This window comes from Suricata suricatta, chromosome 11, assembly GCF_006229205.1.
Source record: "Suricata suricatta isolate VVHF042 chromosome 11, meerkat_22Aug2017_6uvM2_HiC, whole genome shotgun sequence".
NCBI classification, from domain to species: domain Eukaryota; kingdom Metazoa; phylum Chordata; class Mammalia; order Carnivora; family Herpestidae; genus Suricata; species Suricata suricatta.
Genome location: NC_043710.1, coordinates 20363049 through 20385844, shown reverse-complemented (window position 1 = coordinate 20385844; position 22796 = coordinate 20363049). Strand labels below are relative to the sequence as shown.

At 38.1% G+C, this 22796-nt stretch overlaps 1 long non-coding RNA gene across 2 annotated transcripts; it reads right to left on the bottom strand.

Moving 5' to 3' along the window:
* Positions 1-316: 316 nt before the first annotated feature.
* LOC115272342 lies at positions 317-19572 on the bottom strand. Of its 2 annotated transcripts, XR_003900382.1 has the most exons (5): positions 19437-19572; positions 6314-6386; positions 4651-4717; positions 2231-2318; positions 317-518 (listed from the first exon to the last, which is right to left on the bottom strand). It is a non-coding gene; the product is annotated as an uncharacterized LOC115272342 (long non-coding RNA). The 2 variants fall into 2 exon arrangements; XR_003900381.1 differs by lacking the exon at positions 19437-19572 and having other exon boundaries at positions 6314-6476.
* Between the last annotated feature and the right edge of the window lie 3224 nt (positions 19573-22796).

The window sequence follows — 22796 nt, the reverse complement described above, 5'->3', positions numbered from 1 at the left end:
TCAGGCTCTGTGCTGACAGCTAGCTCAGAGCCTGGAGCCTGTCTTCAAATTGTGTCCCCTCTCTCTCTCTCTGACCCTCCCCTGCTCATGCTTGCGCTCTCTCTCTCTCTCTCTCTCAAAAATAAATAAAAAAACATAAAAAATTATTTAAAATATATTATCTCTTGGGGTGCCTGGGTGGCTCAGTTGGTTAACTGTTTAACTTTGGCTCAGGCCATGATCTCACTTATGCTCTGTCTCTCTCTCTTTCAAAAATAAATAAAAAATTAAAAATGCTAAATATATATATACATATATATATATTTATCATCCATGTTTTACAGAGAAGTTTCCAGATAGGGCAGTTCCTCCCATAATATAACATTCTTGGTAATGTTTGTTGCAGTTGAGACCATCCGTTTATTTGCTGATTCTTTGACAGGTGTTGTTTCCCGTGTATTAGTCCATAGGCTTAGTGAGAGCAGGAAGCATGCCTCTTGCTTATTTGTCTGTTTGGTTCCACGGAGTACTCCCAGTGTCTAAGGAAAAAAAAATGTCATACATAATAGGCGCTTAGTAAATATTTGGTAAATGAATGAACTAGCTTCATGCCTTAGTGTTAGAAAATGATACCATTGAGATCAGGACCTCTGTCTGCCATGGGAAAACTCACCCTAATAATTAATCTATTGTTTACTTGCTCATGTACTTCTAACAATTGCTTTTAACTCAACAAGTGGGCTTTTAGATAGTGTTGTAAACAGACATAATATACATATGGCCCCTGGGCTGTTTGACAGTCCCTTAATAAAGGCATTTTCCACCAATCCCAGGAATTCTGTCATTAATCATGTAGTATGTTTCAAAGCTCACCTGCTAAGTCTACAGTTTATCATTATTACTCATCACATGCCTGATTTGGGTCACAATATTGAGACCCTGGGAGCCTTAAAAGAGACCTGTTTCAGCAGTAATGCATTTGCAGATTTTCCCCTTGGCATCTACAAATATAAAACTGTGGTAACCGATGCCTTCTAAGTTTGACAGCAAAAAATTATATATGGAGCTGTTTAAATATTTCACTGGATGACTACACAGGTTGAAAGGGAACTCCCATTATCTGAGATCAAACAGCACAGAAGCGTCATGAATTCTACCTTGTTGATAGATTCCTATTAAAGGCACACGCACACACACCGTTTCTTGCCCAAAGCTTTGGTGGCGCTGTAAGCGTTTCTGGAGTTAAGAGATGTGTACCATTACCGGTTACATTACCTCTCTTCTCTTAGCCTGAGTCACCAGCTGAGACCTCAGCTTTGAGGGCTGTTTCTCGAAAAAGGAAGGGACTTCCCATCAAAGACCAGCCACTGAATATGTACAAGAATGGCCGCTAGCCACCATCGGTCACTACTAATTATAAGTGAAAGGTATAAACAAGTTAAATACCAGGCCGGTTTAAGATATGTTGCAAAATCATAATGCAAGAGTATTAGTGGGGAAAAAAATGTAAAATAAAGTCCTAAGACAGCATTCCGAAGCTGATGGAAGGTGGACAATGTTAGGAACCCATCCACACTCATTCTGCAATAAACGTAAACATCCAATAACGCTTTAATTCACCCTAAACGACTCCCTCTCCTGGATGCTTGAAATGCTTCCGTTATATATACAGACCATACCTCCAAACCTTCTAGTCGTCCCTGGTAATATACAGAATAGTGTCATTTTAGAGCCACAGTAATTTTGGAGTCCACTCCAATAAGACAGGATGCACATTTCTTCCTTACAAACTGCAGTCAGCATAATTTGAAAAACCATTGCCAGAGTTCTAAAGTGTGTAAGCAGACAGTGTCCAGTTTCATATTAAATGGGGTTAAATGAGTGGTTCAGTCAGTTAAGCATCTAACTCTTGAATTCCACTCAGATTATCATCTGGTTTTGAGGTGGAGCCCCAGAATGGGCTCCTTGCCCCTACCCTGCTCATTCTCTCTCTGATTCTCTCTCTCTCCCACACATTCTCTCTCTCTCTCTCTCTCCCTCTCTTGCATTCAAAATAAGTAAATAAACATTTAAAAAATTAAAATGGGTTACATGTTAGAAAAAAGAATGACTTTTATTTGTAATGCCTGCTAGGTTCAATTTGCTTATAATTTCTCAGAACTGTGAGTGTCCGTGAAAGCAGGCTACATTACACTGCTGCAGAAACACCAAACGTCACTGACATGAAACAACAACAAAATATTTACACTACCCGTCAATCTCTGGTTGGCTGGGTGCTCACTCTGCTCACTGTCACTGCATTCCATGCTGATTCAGGAAACATTGTTTGGAAATCAAATCTTATAAGAAGGAAAAAGAAAACTCTGGAGGATCTTTGCACAAGCAATTAAATTCTCCTGCTGAAAGTGATACATATTACTTTTGCTCAATACTCACTGTCTAGGACTGTCATTTGCCCTACACAAACAAGAGAGGCTAAGAAATATAATTCAATCTGACAGCTAGAAAGTGACAAGGAAGTAATGGTTCATAAGCACTATTAATGGCCACATTGCATGAGTTTATAACTTTAAAATGAAGGAAGGATAAAGAGACAAGAAAACCTCAAAAAGGTGGTCCTACCATAGCATAAGATAGCAGTGCAGTGCTTACCTTAGTCTCTCTTATTTTGGGGGGCTCCCATTTTTCCAGACTCCTTGTTTCACTCATTTCCCTTTTTCATTATCTATCAACCGCAGTGCTATTCTGTATTGTCTTTTATATCAGAATATCTTATGGGCTGAGTGATAGCTTTTCATTACTGTTTTTCCTTCCTATTATTTGTTATGTAGAGTATAGGAGACTTCTTTATTGGTCACATTCTCCATTGTCTCTGAAACTTGGGGCAGGGGGGATATTTCCAACTCAACACAAAATATCTGGAGTCTAAAAGTCAAAAATATTCTGATTAAAAGATTATATTCTACTGATTGTTTTATATCACTGGATGATTTCCTTGATAAAATATTATGTAATTGGAGAGAAGGATTTGTCCATCTCTTCAGATATCATGAATCTTCAGGGAAGAGAAATTGCCATTATTAGAAAAGGAATCAACTAATATAAATGGAAAAATTTATGTCTTTGAGCTGCAGTTGAAAGGTTATGTTCCCTCTTATAATATTGGTCAAAAGCACAAGATAAAAGCTTTTTCTAAGACTCTGCAAGGAAGACAAAGCTTGGTCTTTGCATAAATTACTGGGTCACCACCAAGAGTTCAAGGTTACTGAAGGGATACAGTATCAACAAAAGGGAAATAGAGATAAGAAGAGGGGCATAAGGATAAAATAAAGGGGAAAAGAAAATACATAGAAGAAAACACAGCAGATTAAAAGCATTCTTTTATTCTTATCTTTCCATATCAATATTGGCATTGAGGAAAAGCGATTACTCAATGATTCCCCCACCACTTCTCCCAGTGAGTGCAGAGAGATGTCATTGTACTCAAGGTCCTCTGTGCAGTAAAGTATTAACTTGTTCCATAGAAATGTTTGGCCTTTCGTCCTGACTTCCAAGAGATCATCTCTGAGCCCTTGGTATACTGCCCCATAAGAGGGTCTTTGTTTACCTGAAGACCTCAGGCCACACCAGAGAATCTATGCTAACAATGTAATTTATGGCAGGAGTGAGGGTGGGTAGGACTGTGCTGGTCAGCTTAGGCTCTAAACCCCTACTTGAACTTCCATGGCTGGTAATACTCCACGCATGTTGCACATCTTTGCTGGGAGAGGGAAGCACTGTCTGCTTTCAGTGAGTTCTGTAAGTCTGTCTAGAAAATTACCAAATTGGACAGTGGTCTTGGAGAGCCCCCAACTGGCAATTGGCATCAGAATTAGAATGGAACCGCAAACTCGTAACCCCTTAATAGGTTATTGCATTTAAGTCCCTCTGTCATATAATTCTAAGTTATTTAGGGTCTCTTAAAATAGAACAGATAATGAGGGCCCATTAATCACTGGGGCTTGTGAGTGAGAATATATACGAAGAAAATACGGTAGAAATCAGTGTTGGTTTCCTGAAAAATCAGGCTTTATAGAGAATCAGAATATGGTTCAGGAACAAAATGCAGGTTTTTTTCAGTTAATTTTATTAACAAAACGTTATCTTTTCTCCTACTTGGGCAATCAATCTAATCTAATACTGTTCTCATCATTCATGGTGAGTTACTCATCTCTGTATCTGTTTCTGCTAATCAAACTCTACCAACTAAGTTCTCTTTGCTCCCTCTACTGCAGGGATGGTGCTTGTTCATGCATTTAGTAATTCACAATTACTCCCACATTTGCTTATCATCTTCTCTTTGTGTGTCTTTTGACTTTCATTTTTACTACATAATTCTGTTATGTTCTGCACATCATGCACACCACACTCTCTGAGACAGGATGTAGTTGATGAAATTTCTGTCTAATTTGGACTATTCATACTTGAGAGGATAGTCACCATGCCAACCCACTGCAAAGGCTACAGGTTGCCTTTCAATGCTGTCCAATAAAAGTATAATACAAGCCACGTATGTGCTTTAAAAATTTTAGGAACTTCATCTTTTAAAAAGAAAAAAGAAACAGATATACTATTATATCTAAATTATATCTAAAGTATTATCATTTCAACAAAATGATGCTAGCTACTTACTAGTCGCATGTGCCTGGTGGATAGTTGATAGTCAGGTGGAATGGTGATGAATCCCATACTTCAAAACCTGATTGTTGAGAAGAAATGTAGGATAAGGATTATTATAGAAGATTCTGAAGGCTAATACATTTACCTATCATTGAATTTGAGCGCTATCATGTACTAGCAGCAAAGTCTGAGGAAAACAACATTGAACTTCTAGCCATTGATTTTCTCATATGTAAAATAAGGTTTATAGAGTATATTCCTAATTGGGTTATGTATCTTTTGAGATGCTGGGAGGAAGTAAACTGTACACTCAAAGGGGCGGTTTATAAAGCGACTACATGCAGAAGGTATGGGCGAGGTTAAGGAAATAGCAGAGAATGGGGAAGCACCCAGGGGCTAAAAATGATGACAAGGCTTTATTTTACCACTCCATTTCCTATTCTGACCTTTAGGGGATGTTGTAACCAGAGCTAGCTAGGTTGAGGGTTTCAAGGTTTGGATGAGTAGACACATCATAACAACTGGCAGAAGCCTGCTGTTACAACAAAGGTGGGAAGGTCATTTGGGGGCAGGGTCCCCGAAGCCCACCTCTCTGAATTCTTCTTCCACTGTTCCATCTCCTGCCAGTGATTCTCACTGGTCAAACCCAACCAGAATTTCGGACAAAGAATGAAATCTGTGGAAGTCAGTCACCTGGGTGACAGAGTAGGAGGATGGGTCTGGATGGAGGAAGCTAACTGAAAATAATAAGGCTGGTCATTCTGTGAATTAAATGAAGAAGAAATATATGTATAAAACAGCATCGTACCTGACTCAGAGAACACACTCAATACATACTAGCTATTATTATTAATAAAATTGTTTAAGTTCTGTACTTACTGTTGATCTAATCAGCTATAATCAAAGTAGTGAGGCTGTGCATGGATCAGGTACTCAGAAGCTGATAGCCTCTAACTGACATGGGCCCCAAACTCCCTTTATAACATACCACATCTCCTGTCAGATACTAAATATCCAGCCAAACCAAACTTACTATTCCCAAAATTTCTCTAATTATACAACTCAGAAACAATCCAATGTGAAGAAAATCAATTTACTGAAAGCTTGTTCCATTTGCCAAAAGATCAATTTGTCAATGACAATATGCCATATTCACCAAAAGATACCCACTTTCTAAAGACGTATTTCAGGGTACCTGGGTGGCTCAATCGGTTAAGTCTCCAACTTCAGCTCAGGTCATGATTTCAGAGCCTAGAGCCTGTCTTCAGATTCTGTGTCTCCCTATCTCTCTGTCCCTCCCCCTCTCATGCTCTGTCTCTCTCAGTCTCAAAAATAAATCAAACATTAAAAAAATTTTTAAATAAAGATGTATTTCTTCTTTGTTTCTATCAATAATGTTTATAAGAATTTTTATTTAATGATTTGACAGATTCTAGTAGGGCTGCAGAGTTAGATTCCTCTCAGAATCTCTATGCAGTTTTATGCTTCAGTTTTCCTTCTCTCTGTCTTTTATCCCCCCTTTTTTTGCTCCTTGCTGCTCCATGTCTTTTATGGTTTTCAATCCCTTAGTCTTCTTTCTCCATCACCTCTGTTTTCCTACTTTTTATAAATGCCAACATCTTCCTTCTGGAACAAGTTTCTTCTTTTCCATTCTCCTCTCTGTCCTAAGACTAACCTGTAGGGATGGCATCAATGGGCTCTCTTGCCCTCTGGCTTTTAGAAGGATCAGGCCAGACCAATGGGAACCACTAGGAAGAAAGTAAAAGAAAGTGAAACAAGTTGGAATATTTATCTCACTATAATAGCTACTGCTGGCACTGTCCACAGACCAAAAGTCATAGCTCCTGTCAGATGGCTCTCCACACACAGCTCTTTCATCTATAGATTCCAGAAACTTCTCCCTCCTCTTTAACTTTCAGAACTGGGTGGCACTCTCATCTTGGGATACTAGTCTTGTATCGACATCATTGTAATAGTTCTTCTTTATAAGCCTTTTTGAATTATTCTTATTCGGAAGTGCCATCTTTTCTCTGTTTACTGAACATTACACTTTAGTATTTTTACTCAGCTTCCTCCCACTTCCCCCTTCTTCTCTGCTCAGTATTTTCCATCCTCTTTGGCAGAAAGGGTAGAAGAGGGGCTGAAGAAAAAAAAAAGAGAAAACAGATCCAGAGAGAGATGAAGATGGGGAAGGGTTAAGGGAAAGACTGAAAAGCAGAGGAATAAAAAAATGATTGTTAGTTGGAGAGGTGGAAAAGAGCCATGAGGAGAGCAACAAACCTTGTAGCAGTGGAATTATGGTAGTACAGCCTCCATCATGAACCCATCCATTATGAATGGTTAGAAACTCAAAACTTTGATACTTTTTTTTCATTTGACAAAAATCATTCATTGAATTGATGTTTGAACAATTGATGATATTTTTATAGGTTTGATTATTTGACTTTCTCTTATTTTCCCCTTAGTTTCCTTCTGAAAGCATCACTCATTAAAAGTCAAAGATTTGGCTTGAGTTCCTCTAGTGTTTTGAAATTTTTCATGACTCCTCCCATAAGATGTACATTCTTCTGACATACTTTCCAGCGCATGTACCTATCAAAGTAAAAATTCCCCTGAACAAAGTTTAACATGCTGGCAGATGTAGTTGAAGTCATTGCAATAGGAGAAAGAAACCAAAATGCAGCTGAAACTCAACTTCACAGAAACAAATGATGGAGAGCTTTTTATAATGAGTAGACGGGACAGATCATAGACCATCTGGATTTGTTAACTGGCCTTACCAAAAGAAAAGTAAATGTTTACCTTAATGACAAGAAGGATTTTACCTCCTCCAGAGATCAGGAGACAGGGATATTATCTTCTTTGATGAGTTTTATTTCAAAGAAATGGCTCCCAAGTCCTCGAACGGTCATGGATTAAAAAAACTGGTGAAAGACTTCTAAAAACTGTTACCTCTCAAAAGAGTAGAAAAATAATTCACAATTATAGACTTACTAAAGTAAATGTTCAAAAAAAAAGTGGGAAAGATCTTTGTGATTAGGTCCTCTGGATTCTACAAAACCAGAGTGAGAGGGAGACCAGGGCATGTATACCTGAAGAAGCTATCTGACTTTTAGTCAAGCTGAGGGAAAAATTAAGGCCATTTTGGTCAATGCTTTCTCCTCTTCAAAACCATTTACACATCTGTCATATTCCATGTATTGCATTTTGAGCTTTGTGAAGACCTAAAGTCTGACTGCTGCCATTTATGTCTTGGAAGAGACATTGTAAGTAAAAGGTAATGATAAAGTACATATTAAATAAATGTAAATACCAGGAAATTATACCGGGAAATTATATGAGTATGTGCTGGTACAAGGATGTTTTCTAAATTCATCCTATTACTCTCCATTTTGAGGAGCAAAGTTGCCCTCCATCATGAGCAGTGTTAAAGATGGAATTCTAATGTTATGCTTGAATAATGCACCATAATCCTCTGCCCCTGAGATGTGCTGACAACTCATATTAATTGCCTATTTTGCTGACATTTCTCTGGAAGTAGGTGCCATTCTCTCAGAGAAAGGTTCTGTCAAAAGAGGAAGTAAAGCAAGAAAGTCTGTATAGCAATATCAAGAATGAATTTGATCAGGAGACAGACCTTCGACCATCTTCTCAAATATGAGCCGTAGAAATCAGACCTGTGCAGGCAAATGTGTATAGGGCAGAGACAAAGTGCTGAGCTACAGGTAAGTTCCTAGAGGTAAGAATTTCCTCCTTTATTTGCTGTGACTAATTATTATCTAAAGCACCACAGGGCGCCTGGGTGGCTCAGCCAGTTAAGCGTCTGGCTTTGGCTCAGGTCATGATCTCACGTTTCGTGGGTTCGAGCCCCACACTGGGCTCTGTGCTGACTGCCAGCTCAGAGCCTGGAGCCTGCTTCAGATTCTGTATCTCACTCTCTCTCTGACCCTTCCCTGATCACACTGTCTCTCTCTGTCTCTCAAAAATAAATAAAAAGCATTTTAAAAAATAAAAAAAAACAAAGCACCACATAGCAAACAAGTTCTACATTGCGTATCATACAGTGCACCCCAAAGTTCCAGAGTATAAGTGATTAGCCTCAGAATAATAAAGCCAGAATTAATATAGTCAGAGACTCTAAAATCTATGCACCACAAATATGAAAACAAACAAACAAAAGAGAAGCTAAACAAATTCAAGTTGTCTTATACCTCCTGAAGACTACCTTTTGATTGCAAAACTGAAACTGTTTTTGCTCTAGCTCTGGTCATTAAAGTGTTTTGCTTACCATAAATAAGCCAATGTGCAATAGAAAGTCAGTTACTCTAGAGGGCCTTGCAAATCCGTAGGTCATTTGAAAGGATAAATCACCTCCAACTGAAATCCAGATTCAATGCAAAGGTAATCTCATTTAAAGCATTTTCATCTCCAAAATGGCAACATATTCAGTTGTTTTGCTTAGAAATATGGCCAGAAATGCTTTGTTCAAGATTTTATTCATACAACAAACACAGCCAAGCTTTTTAGAGGCACTAATCCCTCTGGAGTTCTTGCCTTGGAGTGAATGCAAATACAGGAGACCCTTGTCCCCAGAACAACAATAAAATCACCTTCTTTAAAGTGTGAAGCCTAACCTTTTTGTCTACTTTATTTCTTCTTTCTCTACTTCCTCTGAAACAGAGTGACTTGGTGGAAAAAAATACATATGTGTGTGTGTGTATGTATATGTGTGTGTGTGTGTGTGTGTGTGTGTGTGTGTGTGTGTGTGGGTATAATTTATTGCAGGACAAATCAAGTGAAATAAATCTTGTAAGTTGAACTATGTACCTCCAAAATATGCATTCAAGTCCCAGCTTCCATTCCTATGAATGTGACCTTATTTGGAAACAGGTTCTTTGTAGACATTATCTGGTTATGATAGGGAAAAATCTGTTATAAGATGGTTGACAGGACTCATAGGTAAATCCCTGTCCCTGACCAAAGACTCCCCTTCCAGGTTTTTCTTCCCAGCCTACTTGCTACATGTGCCAAATTACTAATAATGCAGTATGTGGAAGTAACAGATTATAAATTGTCCCTTCTGCTTATGCTCGGGCCTTAACCTCCTGCCTTCCAAGATCTCTGAGAGCCACTTGGTTCTTCTGCCAGGTGATCTAGATCAGGTTCTGTAACAGTTAAAATGAAGTCATATTTGATAGAGTGAGTTCTAATCTAATATGTCTGTTTTCCTTGTAAGAAGAGAAAACAAACACAGAAAAGACAACACCTGTGAAGACAAAGAAAAACAAAGAGATGATGGCCATAATAAGATGGGGGCCGATGTTGGAGTATTGCTGCTGATGAGTGAGCCTAAGGCAAGCTGATACCCCCAGAGCTCCTATCTCCCCACCCCCTTATGTGTGATATTCCTCAGGCACTCCTGGATGACCAAGCACAAAGGAAAGGGGAAAACCAATAACTGATGGAGATCACAGGCATGCAGGACCTGAGTCTCCATCAGTTTGCCAATATCAGGGTAAATTATAAGAAAAAGGTAGTTTTATCAATAACCTCATTCCACAGAAACCTATAGACTCAGTGTCCTGGAGCCCCAACGTCACCCTCCCCTTCATATTGAAGTGGAGAACAAAGTCCAGAAGGAAATCCAGATAAAATTAAATTTCCTTATAACCTGCAGCCCATTGACAAATACCTGAGACAGGCAGACTAAAACATTCCTCCAGGAACTCCCTAGTGTCTTAAAGTTAATACTTTTCTAGAGGGAAAAACAACCTTAGCTTGACATTAGCTAGGCCTCCAGCATCTTATGAGTCCTTAGCAGATGAAAATCCTTTGGGAAACCTCCCTTAATATAGCATATAGTATTTATCAGTCACTCCTCACAACCCCAGTGCATCTCTTTCCGCCCACAAGTCCTGTCCCCCTGTTTTAATAAAATTACATTTTTGCTCAAAAGACATCTTAAGAATTCTTTCTTGCCCATTGGCTCCAGATCCCCTCTGCCCCCTACCACTCCGAAAACCCTATCTGAGCCACAAATCAAAGAATCCTGTGGCCATTAAAAGCTGGGACCTACAAGGAAGAATCCTAGTAGGGGCCCGAGAGGGAGCACAGCCCTGTCCACACCTTGATTTCAGACTTCCAGCTTTCAGAATCGTAAACCAATAAATGCATATCCTTTGAAGCCACTCAGTTTGTGGTATTTTGTTACACAGCAGCCCTAGGACACTAATACAGGTGGGTTAGTTGCCATTCTAAAAAGTAAGCTGGGAAATGTCACAATATTTCCAGTATTAAATAAAATTATTATGTTTCAGGACCTGGAGTTTCACCCTGGCCCTTGGAAGTGAGCTCTGCCTAGTGAAAGGAAATAGTCTGACAAATCTCCATTCAGATTTCAACTCTGCTCCCTTCTGGCAGAGTTATCTCAGACTGACAATTTGCCCTCTATAAACTTGACTCCTCTCTGTAAAAACTGATATAATAATAATAGCTACTATGCCTATTTTGTTTGGATGTTGTTTTGTTTTTCTAGGATGAACAGAGATAGTGTTTGTAAAACAACAGACATATGAAACGTTCAGGTAACCTAGGTCCTTTCCTCTTCTCTTCTTTTCTTCCTAGGCACATACCTTCCCAACAACCAGTCATCAACTAATCCCCCCTGAGGTTCAATCTGATGATAGCTTCACATTTTATATATCCCAGAGATATCTGTAATTTAACAGACAACCCTTAAAGGCAGAAAAGCCCTTGAGGCCAAAGCAATGAATTCTATTAGAAAACGTTAAGCTTTTTGATAGGCAGTGGAGTAGTTATTTTTTGAGCTGGAGAACTTGGCAGTAGACAGTCAGATCATACCTAAAAGGCCTCTGGCCCTACTCATGTAGCTATCCCTTCTTGGTAATAGTTTCTTTCTAAAAAAATTGATTCCTTATATTTTTCTAGTCAGTTGCTTCTATTTGTATGTTCATGTATTAATTGATTATTCTTGCATTCATTCGCTCAATTTATTAAGGGTACAGTATATGCAATATATTAAGGAAATTACAAAGATCAACCTAAAAAGCTACTGCTTGCCTTAAGGAACTTGTAGTTTAGGAGAGAAGAGGAGACACTCCTACAAGTAATTAGTGTGATTTAGAAAATTCCAATTTCCAGAACTGAGATTTTGTTTTTGTGAGTGTTCTAGGCAACCATTTAATCACATAATTTCCTCTAGTTCTTTGCTTCTACCATCTCCCTTTTCCTCTTCCCTGTCTGTTATTTTTTTCTTCTATCTTTTAGTAGTCCAATTTCCCATTTATTTTTTTGTTCACATATTTTTCAGAGTAAGAGCTATTGTGTCTGTGCTAAAGCCGTCTGTGTGTGTGTGTGTGTGTGTGTCTATGATAATCCGTAAGTGAAACTTGACTTTTCTCTCATACTAGTTAAAAATATTCAGGTTATTCTCATACCTCTCATTTACCCTCACTGGACAGTATTTTAGTAAATCTCTTTCATTAGCACAAAGTTGTTTATTCAGTCCACATTTACAGAGCATCTCCTATATTGTGGTAGAGACCCTTCTTAAGGAATGTAGTGAAAACCTCAAGACAAGGGAAGGCTACCTGGCTATGTGCACAGGCACGACATTCTTCAAGACTCTGTAACATAGACCACCCCTTCAGACTGTATGTTACCATATATGGGAGACAAAGGAGAAAAAATTGTATAAGACGCCACACCCACTGCCCCTGGGGCTCAGTTTTTCAGGTATGAACCCACTGAGCCCATCTTGGCATAACGAATAAAGTTGCTTCCTGGACAGGAAAACCTCAGTGCAAGAATCCTGCAACAATGTCAGGTGCCATCTGAAGACGCTTCTTAACATTCTTTATTTCCTCAAGTCCATGTGGCCTCCCTCTGACAAATTAATCCTTTCAAAACAAGCTGTTTCTCTTTGATGACTGCTGGACTTTAGAACCAATAAATCTGAGTTTGTGTTTTTTCTCTATTCTTAAATACTTGCCACATCCTCTTTCATCAGTAATAATAGAAATACTACTACTAATAATGATAGTAAGAGTTTATTATAACAAATTTGTTAGATATTTATTTATATTCTAGACACTGTGATAAAACTCAAGGAGAATTAGATCAGAACATCAGCAATACAAAGGGAAATAGATTTAGTTTTTGATTTTTAATATAGGCTGTCAAGAGCCCTATAAAAACAATAGCTTTGAAAGTCAAAGGATTTGATTTGCATGAGGCAGGTGTTTCTGAGAAAACACCTAGAAAGTCTGTTGAAAAAGACAAAGGAAATCCCTACAGGAAGCAAGATATAGAGTAGATGCCTTAACAATAGATTGAAAAAGAAAATAAAGAATTAGTTAGGCCCAAGGAAAGCTATATGAAAATTGACCAGGCTGGGAAGGGTCAGAAGACTGAAATATAAAGGGGCATGATCTTGGATACCTAGGACAATGGGAACAGACCTGAACTTTAGAGGGGACCAAACAAAAGAGGAAAAACTCAGGATTGAGAGATAGCCAGATGTTATCACTATGATCAGAAACGTGCATGTTGGTTGGTCAATGACGATGATGATTAGTTTTACGTTTCAACTTAACTGACCATCTGTCCCCTAACATTCACCCATCCTATTCATTTGCTGAACATATAGGTATCACATCTCTATCATGTGATGGTAGAATATTAGTTTGAAGATCATCAGTGGGGTCTGAACAAAACAGGAGCAGAACTATGGATTCAAGGGGCTCATAGCTGACCTTGCAGTAACTGAAAGAGTACATCACATAGCAGTACGTTCTCTTAGGTGCATGGCATGGCCCTGGAACAGAAGGGGGAGTCACGAAGTAGTACTGGAGAGTCAGAAAAGGGAAATGGAGTCAGTTAAGCAGATTTTTGTTCCTCCTATTACTATTGTTAATAGGCTGTAAGACACCATATAAATGTGAAATGAAATAACATTATTAAGAGATCATTCATTCACCTATTCCCTCATGAATCACCATGGCCTACACCCTGAAGTCCAAAGTTTCCAGATTGTTTCTATTTATAATATCAATGGTCATCTCATTACCCTGGAGTGGGACTGAGTTTTATAAGGTCAGAAAAAAACGTTCCATTTCATATAACGTTTCATTCTACTAAAATTTGTTTCTCACTCTTAGATTCAAGAAGCTAGGTTTGCATCAGAAGGAGGACATAGTTAGGGAAAAGGAGTTCTGTATTTTCTAGAGTTGGCTTTGCCATAGATTTGCTATAGTCACTCTCTTCAGGGCCGAACACCTTCCCTTAAAATGGGCTGTTTGGATAAGATGACCTTTTTCTTCTGCTCTATAAATTCTATGAACCTGTGAGATATTTTGGTTGAAAATGAATATTCTAATTAGAAGGAGAAAAAACACCTATATATTTCATTTGTCAGGCTTATATTCTTAGGAACATCCTTTAATTTCCCTTCACAACATTCTTTTCTTTTTTTTTATTCAGGATTACTTATTTCAATATTACTATATTTGTATCAACCTTGATTGTAAATAATGAGAAAAAATCTGCTTTATGTGGGAAGAAAGATAATCTATTGAAAGCATAATGGATAGCTCATAAAATGAAGAATGATCAGGAATTGAGGAAAGCTCCTCAGTTCTTAGAGAGTCAAAATTAGGCAGAATGTCAAGGAGGCTAAAGGGATTAGTACTACAGTTATAGTCACACCAGCATAGGAACAACACGGTTAATAGTGGGAGATATCATCAGTTGAGATGCCACAGGTACCACACATGCTGAATGCATTTTTGCTGTTAGTACTGAACAGGTTTTATTGTACCACTGGCTCCACTTCAAAGTGACAGAAATACCCAATTGGCCAAGCCTGGCTCATATGCCTGTACTGTACCTAAAGGTGAAGGAAAAAAGGAGTATCTGGGCCTCTTTACTTCTTTAGTGGTAGGCTATGTTTTCACCAAGTGAAAGGAGCCATAACTTGGGGAGCCATACTGGGGAACCATAAGCAATAATTCATAAACAATAACAAACAATAAAAACAATAAAGCCATAAACAATAAATCAACTTTGGACTAGAGCCTTAAGAGGATAGAAAATTCCAAATGTCAAGTGTGATATGTTATGTGTAGCACATAGTAGGTACCCAGCTCCTGGGACTTGTATTTAGGAACCAAGCTCTGCTGATTATCTACCCCATGACCAGAATGTTTATCAGTTCACTAAGGATGCTAACAGTAGCCAAAACATGCACAGAGTCTCATGATTAGTGAGAAGCCAATAAAGCCAACTGTCTGAGCTCAGCACAGGCCAGAGAGAGTTGTGGCTCAAGGTTTTAATAGCACTATTGCAGAAGCTGCAGCTTTTGATATCCTAGTCCCTGGTGGAGACTCTGTCAGGTAATCCTCATTTCTCTAAACCCTGTCAGAATCCGTGTCTGAGATAGTAAACAGCTGTGAATCAGAGCTCTCTGGCCATTGGGGTAAAAGCTCTGCTTAATTGTTCTCAGTAGTTGCACCCTCTAGGGAGCTGGCCTAAAATGTTGCTCACTTCCTCCTCTATTAATACTCTAGTTACATCTGCAAACAAAATGCCTAATATGAAAGAGGCTTCTCTCTTTCCATTAGGAATAATAATAGCAGTTGCCTTTAAAAAGTAGAATTCACATTTTTTTAAGAATCTGAGAAGTACTTCATATATATTATTTCATTTCAACATAACAATATCAATAGGGGAAAATAATGATCAGAGAGACAAAGTATTTTGTACAAAGCTATTCAGAGAGGCAGAAGGAAGATTGAAACAGGGCTGTATGACCCTATTGCTTCTCTTATTTTCACTACTTTACCTTCTTCTAAACTCCCCACAGTGGAGGACTTATAGAAGTCATACAATAAATGTCTGTAAGGCCAAAGTGGAAGAGGAATTCAGAAACAGACATTACTTAAGTGGATTAGCAAGGGTTAAAAAGAAGTCCCTGGAGATCATACAATTTTGCCCCCGAATCATCTAAGTACAAGGTCCATCTTTAAAAGTCTAGGTAGTTCTCTGAGATGAATGCAGTGTTTCAGGACAATCTGTACTGTTTGAGCTGTGTGGGATTTTTTGTTGTTGTTTTTAACGTTGTCGGGTTTGTTTGTTTGTTTTTCCTTTGTTTGTTTTTTTCAAATGGAAACTGCAAGTACAGAGCCTGGAACCTGAAATACCTAACCTGGAATTCTAGCCCTGGCATTTCTCTGCTTTCTCGACCACTGGAAGCCTCAGATGCCCTTATCTGTGAAACCTGCATTTGAGGTTTGCCATGACTGATACTTAATAGGGCAAGACTTCTTTCTATGAAGTCTCCTGCCTCTGAATTCCAGGATAGTCTATTACCAATTTCCTAATTACTTGCAGAATATGAAGGAGTCTGGCTTTCATCCAGAGGATGTGGAGGTAGCTAATTTCCTTCTGATTTTGACCTTAAAGTCTATCAAATCCAAAACATATACACCTTAAGATGAAGGAGGGCGGTAGATTTTGATGGGGTTCAGGTCAGGCCACCTCAGACTGTGCTACTTTGGCATGTATATTATTTTGAGAAGACAACCAATGCTCAACAGATTTAAGAAAAGCTTTTTACTTCTCCCTTAACTACCTAAAGTAATTTAGACAAGAGGTTTGTCTCAAGAAAAGAGCTTTTATGTGAAATAACTTTTTACACCATAAAGACGTATCTGCGTGGCATGGCAAACATTTGGCAAACATTTGCTCTTTTCATCTTTCTATAAGTTGTCTCTCTCCCTCTGAAGTCCCAGACCCCTAACCCTTCTCTGTAGCTCAGGATGGCATATAAGCCTTAATTGCCTGATTAGTGGAAAGCCTCATATCTCTGGGGTTTCCATAGGAGCAAAATTAAATTTGTTATTTTTTATCCCTGTTAATCTGTCTTATGTCAATTTGCTTATTAAACCAAAGAACCTAAAGGAGAAACGTTTTCCTTCCCTACAATCTCAGGAGTCACTTCTCTCTGACCATGGTCTAACTCAGAGTCAAACAGCAGCATTGTCAACCTTCATCCTTTTTTGCAGAAGATTTGGGAGTCATCTTCATGTTCTTTTGATATCAACTTCCAAAGCTAGGTAGTGTTTCTGTAAGGCCATAAAAATGGGGCCACGGAAGATTCAAGGATAAAGCAGGCTCTATTAGGGGGTTCTATGCATTTCAATGGCTTTGATTTTGCCAGACATTTGAAGGTTTTTGAACTTGAAAGGTAATTGAGACCTCCCATCATTAGTTGAACTTTATAGAGAAGTTCATGGAAATTTAGAATTGTTTGACAAGGTGATGCAGCTGTTTCCTGGAACCTCACGACGGACAAAGTTAAACAAAGTCCTCAGTCACATATTTCTTACATTGTTCTGGTGTCTGAACTGAAGGCACTCAGTATCCAAGTCCAGAGAGAAGTGAGTAAATGAGAAAAATGCAATGATTAAGATAAGGACATCTTGATTTGGCAGCCAAGAGGGATAAATAAGAAAAATAAGATTCTGATGATCTCCAGTTACTCACTTGTTCATCTTTTTTTTTTTTTTTTTTTTTTTTTTTTGCCACAAATGAGTTTAGAGAACAGTTATCGCTTCAGGTCATTCTCAACCAGGAGAAACTTTACACTTCACAAAAGAGGTTTAGTAGAGCCTGGAAGTGTAAATAGGATGTCTGTTTGTCATTAAGAAGTGAAGGAGCATTCCAGTCAAAGGAAGCAGCCCAAGGGTATAAAAATATACATTTGTGGACCATCTGCAAATAATTGAGTGTAGGGCAATTATTATCGAATAGTAGAAAATGACACCCAGCTATGTTCATAACTCAATTCACAAATGATAAGCCTTAGTCACAACACATGTCATTTCTAGACCTCAAATATAAGAATATACCGGGGTACACACTTATCCTTTGATTGATGCTTTTGTATTTCCTTTTGACCTATTCTTCTGACCAAAGGTTTTTAAAACTCCATGGTGTTATGTTTGGGTGATTTAATTTTTTAACGTTTATTTATTTTTGAGAGAGAGAGAGAGAGAGAGAGAGAGAGAGAGAGAGAGAGAAAGAACGAGTGACAGGTGAGAAGCAGAAAGGGAGGGAGACGCAGAATCCAAAGCAGGCTCCAGGTTCTGAGCTGTCAGCACAGAGCCCATGTGGGGCTCGAACCCACAAACTGGGAGATCATAAACTGAGCCAAAGTCAGCAGCTTTAACCACTGAGCTGCCCAGTGGCCCCTGCTTGGGTAATTTAATTATGATCCCACATCTGAAAAAAACTGGCCATCTGAGAGTCCTGCATATATACCATTTGCAGTGTGAATACTATAGAAGCTTAGGGAGCCAAGAAATGGCACATAGAGTCCAGTGCAGTGGTACTCAAAGCCGAAGTCTTAAACCATCTGTAGTGGCATTAATTTGGATCTTGTTAGAAATTCAATTCTTGGGTCCCACCCCAGACCTACTAAATCTGGAGATGAAGTCCAGTATTTTATGTTCTAACAAGCCCTCAGGGTGATTCCCATGTGTGTTAAGATTTAAAAATCACTAGCTGAGTGGTTAGATATATAGACTTCCCCAATTCAAACCATAATTTTGCTATTGACAGCTGAGTGACATTAAGCAATATAATCTTTGTATGATCTTTTCCTCATCTATAAATTGAAGATGATATTAATACCTGCCTCAGACGTTTATTGTAAGAAATAAATGAGTCAACATTGCCTAGTCCCTACTAAGCACCATATAAATGCAACCTCTTACCTCTGGAGGTGGAAATGGCACGATCCTTCAGCCCTGACAAAACCTCTCTTTCAGTGCTTAGAAGCACTATTTTTAGGATTGCTGGGCTATTTTCAATTATAAAATGAGAACAATAAATTGTTACTACCTTCCTTTAACGTTTGAAATAGATTCCTCAATAAGGAGTTGCTTTCCTTCTTTAATTGAAAGAAAAATATCCCTTACATTCTGATGCTGAAAAAGTGCCCATTACATCTGATGTACTCTTACCACAAGCCTCAGGATATGTGTTCCCAGAGTGAATTACAAACGCCACAGGCAGCACCTATTGCTTTTCAAGTAGCTCAATAATCCATCACTCTGCCTCCACTTACTCTCCTGCAATCCACCTGGATGCAAAGAGCTTTCTTCCTAACTTTTTACTGAAACATTAGGCATTCAAGCCCCAAGCTAAAATCCTTGTCTTCATCTGTTTAATATTTTGAAGAATCTGACTCTTTAGTATTGATTGACTATCCAAGCAGGCAATCAAAATGCTTAATCAATAACAGTCACTCACATGGTGCCATGTTGTCCTTCCAGAGCAATAGGTGTTTAAACTCCCTTGACCGTCTCTTAATTAATTCCAGCCTTTATTAATAAGCCCATTCCAAGCCTCCCAAACCCTGCAAAATTGCTTCTCTCAAGAAGAAACTTTGCCCATTGAGCTTTCCCAAAATCAATGAGAGTGAAACCAAAGCCATAAGAGACACAGCTGGCATGGGGATGTAGGGAATGGGGGTGGGGCTGGGGGAGGGCTCCCATGGGTGGATCTGGCAGCTGATAGATAGAAGCTCAGACCTTGAGGTAGATCCCTGCAGGTGTCCCCACCCAGGCTATTTGGCTCAGGGCAGAATACAGGAATGGTTAAGTAGTATTGCCACTGACTTCATTGCTTTTGCCCAGAAACAAAAGTCACTGGAATAGGAATAAGTATTTGGGTTCCTAACAGACAATACCTATAATTCTGTGTGGTGTGCTTACCTGGAAGTCCAGAGAACGGATTGGCAATGTCATTTTTGCCAAGTTCCTTCTGCTGTCTGGACTTCAGTTTCTTCATCACTCAAATGACAGTATCATCCTGGATGATTTCTTGAGTTCTCTTCTGCTAATTGCTTTATTTCTTAGAGCCACTTCTCTCACTGCAGACAGAATTAACAGGGCAAGATTTGTGTAGATCTAGGTCCTCTGGACAAATGCCAAGTTCCATTCCCTTAGGAAATGTTCCATTAGCTCATTGCAGATGCTGCACACACGACCATATTTGCCTTCTCTAGTCAATAAAAATATATTCAGATTTCAAGGGCTAAAATTCAGCATTACATATATTAATTTCTTTCATTTAGAGCATTGTTTTTAGAAAATAAGGAAGATTTAAATAAAAAGAAGAATGATATGACTTATAATGGTATGTGCATCTATAATAGACACTCATTACTGTTGTGAAATTTGCTGTGTCTATTTTTCTAATTGCAAAAAGATATATATTATGGATAAAATTAAAATGTGTTTTCCTTTATCATTACATCCCATTCCAGGCAATTTATAAACATGGTTTATGCTAGGTGTTATGCTAGTCTGTTAAAAAAAATGCAGATGGCTGTATCTGTGGACTGATAGAAAGATGGATACATTTATGACTGCATAATGATTCCTGATAGATATATACTGGTAAGTAGAGAGGCAACACCCATTTATGTAAGTTCATTTATAGTGTTATATAGGGTTTTTAATTGGTAAATATCCTTATTTGATGCATCATTCGTCAAATTGCCATTTCATTCAAAACTTATTTTCGAGATGATGTATGTTATAAAGCCTAATTCATTCCTTTTAATGCATGTCAAGTATTGAATTGTGTAATGTATCATGTTTCATTTTTTCAGCATTTCAGTATCAGATTTTGGTCAGTTTTAGTGTTTTGCTATTGTTAACAATGTTTCCACAAATATCTCACATGGGTATTCTGTTATGCAAGTTAGAGAATTTCTGTGGGATATGAGCCCAGAAATAGAAACCTTACTCACAGGGTTTGCACATTATCAATTTTACTAAGCATTGTCAAATAGCTTTCCGAAGTGTTAACATCACTTTGTGATTCCATTTCCCCACATCTTTACCAACACTTGCTACTGTTAAACTTTATTTTTGCTTCTCTGATGGGTGGGAAATGGTGTGTCATATTTGTGCATTTCATTTTTGTTTGTCTCAGGTTTGCCATTCCTAGATCAGCAGAGTTGTGAAATTTTTCACATATGTAATGACATTTCAGGGTTGTTCTTCTTCTATGAATGACATATTTATAACCCTTGTTTTGGCATCAAGTTATTTTACTTAATAATTTTGTGACATCTTTCCTTTTCTGGTAATTCACTTACTATTCATGTTACAAGGTCATTTAGGTCCAACAAACATCAATCTCCAGAGAAACATAAAGGAATTGTTACTTTACGCTTTTTTGAATCCTAGCATCTTCAAAAGATCACACTATGATATTTCAACACACACTATTTTCCTTCCCTAAACTGGCCTCCTAACTCTTCATGCCCACAATTGGAGGAAAAATAAAAGGGTCCCAGACATTGCTGAGACTACCCTGGGATTCCAGAATCTATAATATACAATTAGACCTTTAAACAGTGTCATTTTTCCTCAAATCTACCAACTATTATGTTCGGTACGGATTGATTACAAATACTTTTGCCAGCACTTAAATAGGTTCCCATTCCAGCAAAATAGATAAGAAATATTTCATATAGATAGCCACTGCTTCTAACTTCATTTTTCTTTTCAAAAAAATTCTTTAACTTTGTTTATTCATTTTGATAGACAAAGAGAGCAAGTAGGGGATGGGCGGGGAGAGGAGAGGAAGAATTCCAAGCAGACACTGCATGTCAGTGTGGAGGCTCACATGGGGCTGTTTAGTCTTTCTAAGGCACTTGGATGGGTAGCATCACACTCCTGATATAAAAGTGAAGGAAGAGGGGCATGCAGAGGAAAAATAAATTATTAAACTAATACAATGATATTAAAATTTCATTAACATTCACTTATGCTATTCTTATGAAACCTCTTTAATGATGGCATTATCATTCCCTTACTACTACATTTCAGAGAAATAGTTTCTGTGACAATGGTCACAGAGCAAAGGGTTGGCAGAGTCAGATTTTGATTCCATTCCAGCAGACTCACTGATACATTCTTACCTTTATACCTGCTTCAGACTGGTCTGAAAGTTTGAAATCTGAACCACATTGGCACAGTAGAAATAGTATGAGTAGATATCATTAACATAAATATGAGGTTACTGTTTTGTGTTTTTTAAATTTTTTCCATCTTTGCAATATGTTTACATAGTTTGAATTAATAATCACAGCAAACATAATATATAGGTGAACATTTATCCAAGTTTGTCTGAAATATATGCCTAGTACTGTTCAGTTCGACATTTGTCTTAGGTTTCTCATTTTTTAGTAATGCATTATTAATAATAGTTGCATTAAAATTTTACTTCCAGTTCCTGCCATGATCTTGCACAATAATGGATAAAACTCAAGTGCACTGAACACAGTTCTAACTTTAACACATGGCTATCAGATTATCAGCCATTTTCCACTCTCCCTTCCCAGATAATATAACTTGTCCCTCTCAAGAGTAGAATGCATGGTATTTTATGATAAAATAGAGTGATTATGATAGGACAAGTAGCAAACTTTTCAGATCTAGAAAGAAGTGGGAGAAGTCTTTGATCACTGCCCCCTACTGGCCACTTGAATACCAGCCATTTAGTACAGGATTAGTGCTATGACTTTGGATGGAAGTCGGCAGACCCTCAGTTAGTCAAGTCAGTGTGAAATTGTAGGTGGCCGTGTACCTGAGAAATGTACAAGAAACAGTAACTATATAGTCTAATCAATAGCTGTATAATAATCTTACCGTTCCTGCTAATTGTTTTTCATATTTATTGAATGTTGTAAATCTATAGATATCTAATTTATTGTTTGATGGTATATCATTTAATTTTATTTTATTATTGCAATAGCCCTTTGGCAGCAATAACATAGACAATTAAAAAATTATTTTCAGGGGCAGCTGGGTGGCTCAGTCTGTTAAGTGACCCTTGGTCTCAGCTGAGGTCATAATGTCACGCATCAAACTGCTGGCAGTGTAGAGCCTGCTGGGAATTCTCTCTCTCTTCCTCTCTCTCTGTCCCTTCTCTGCTTGCATTGTCTCTGTCTCTCTCAAAATAAATAATTTAAACAATTTTTTTATTTCCAGAATTTCTATTAGTCAAAAAGTTGGTAAATGTTTAACTTGAATAAAATATTCATTTGACATTGATTA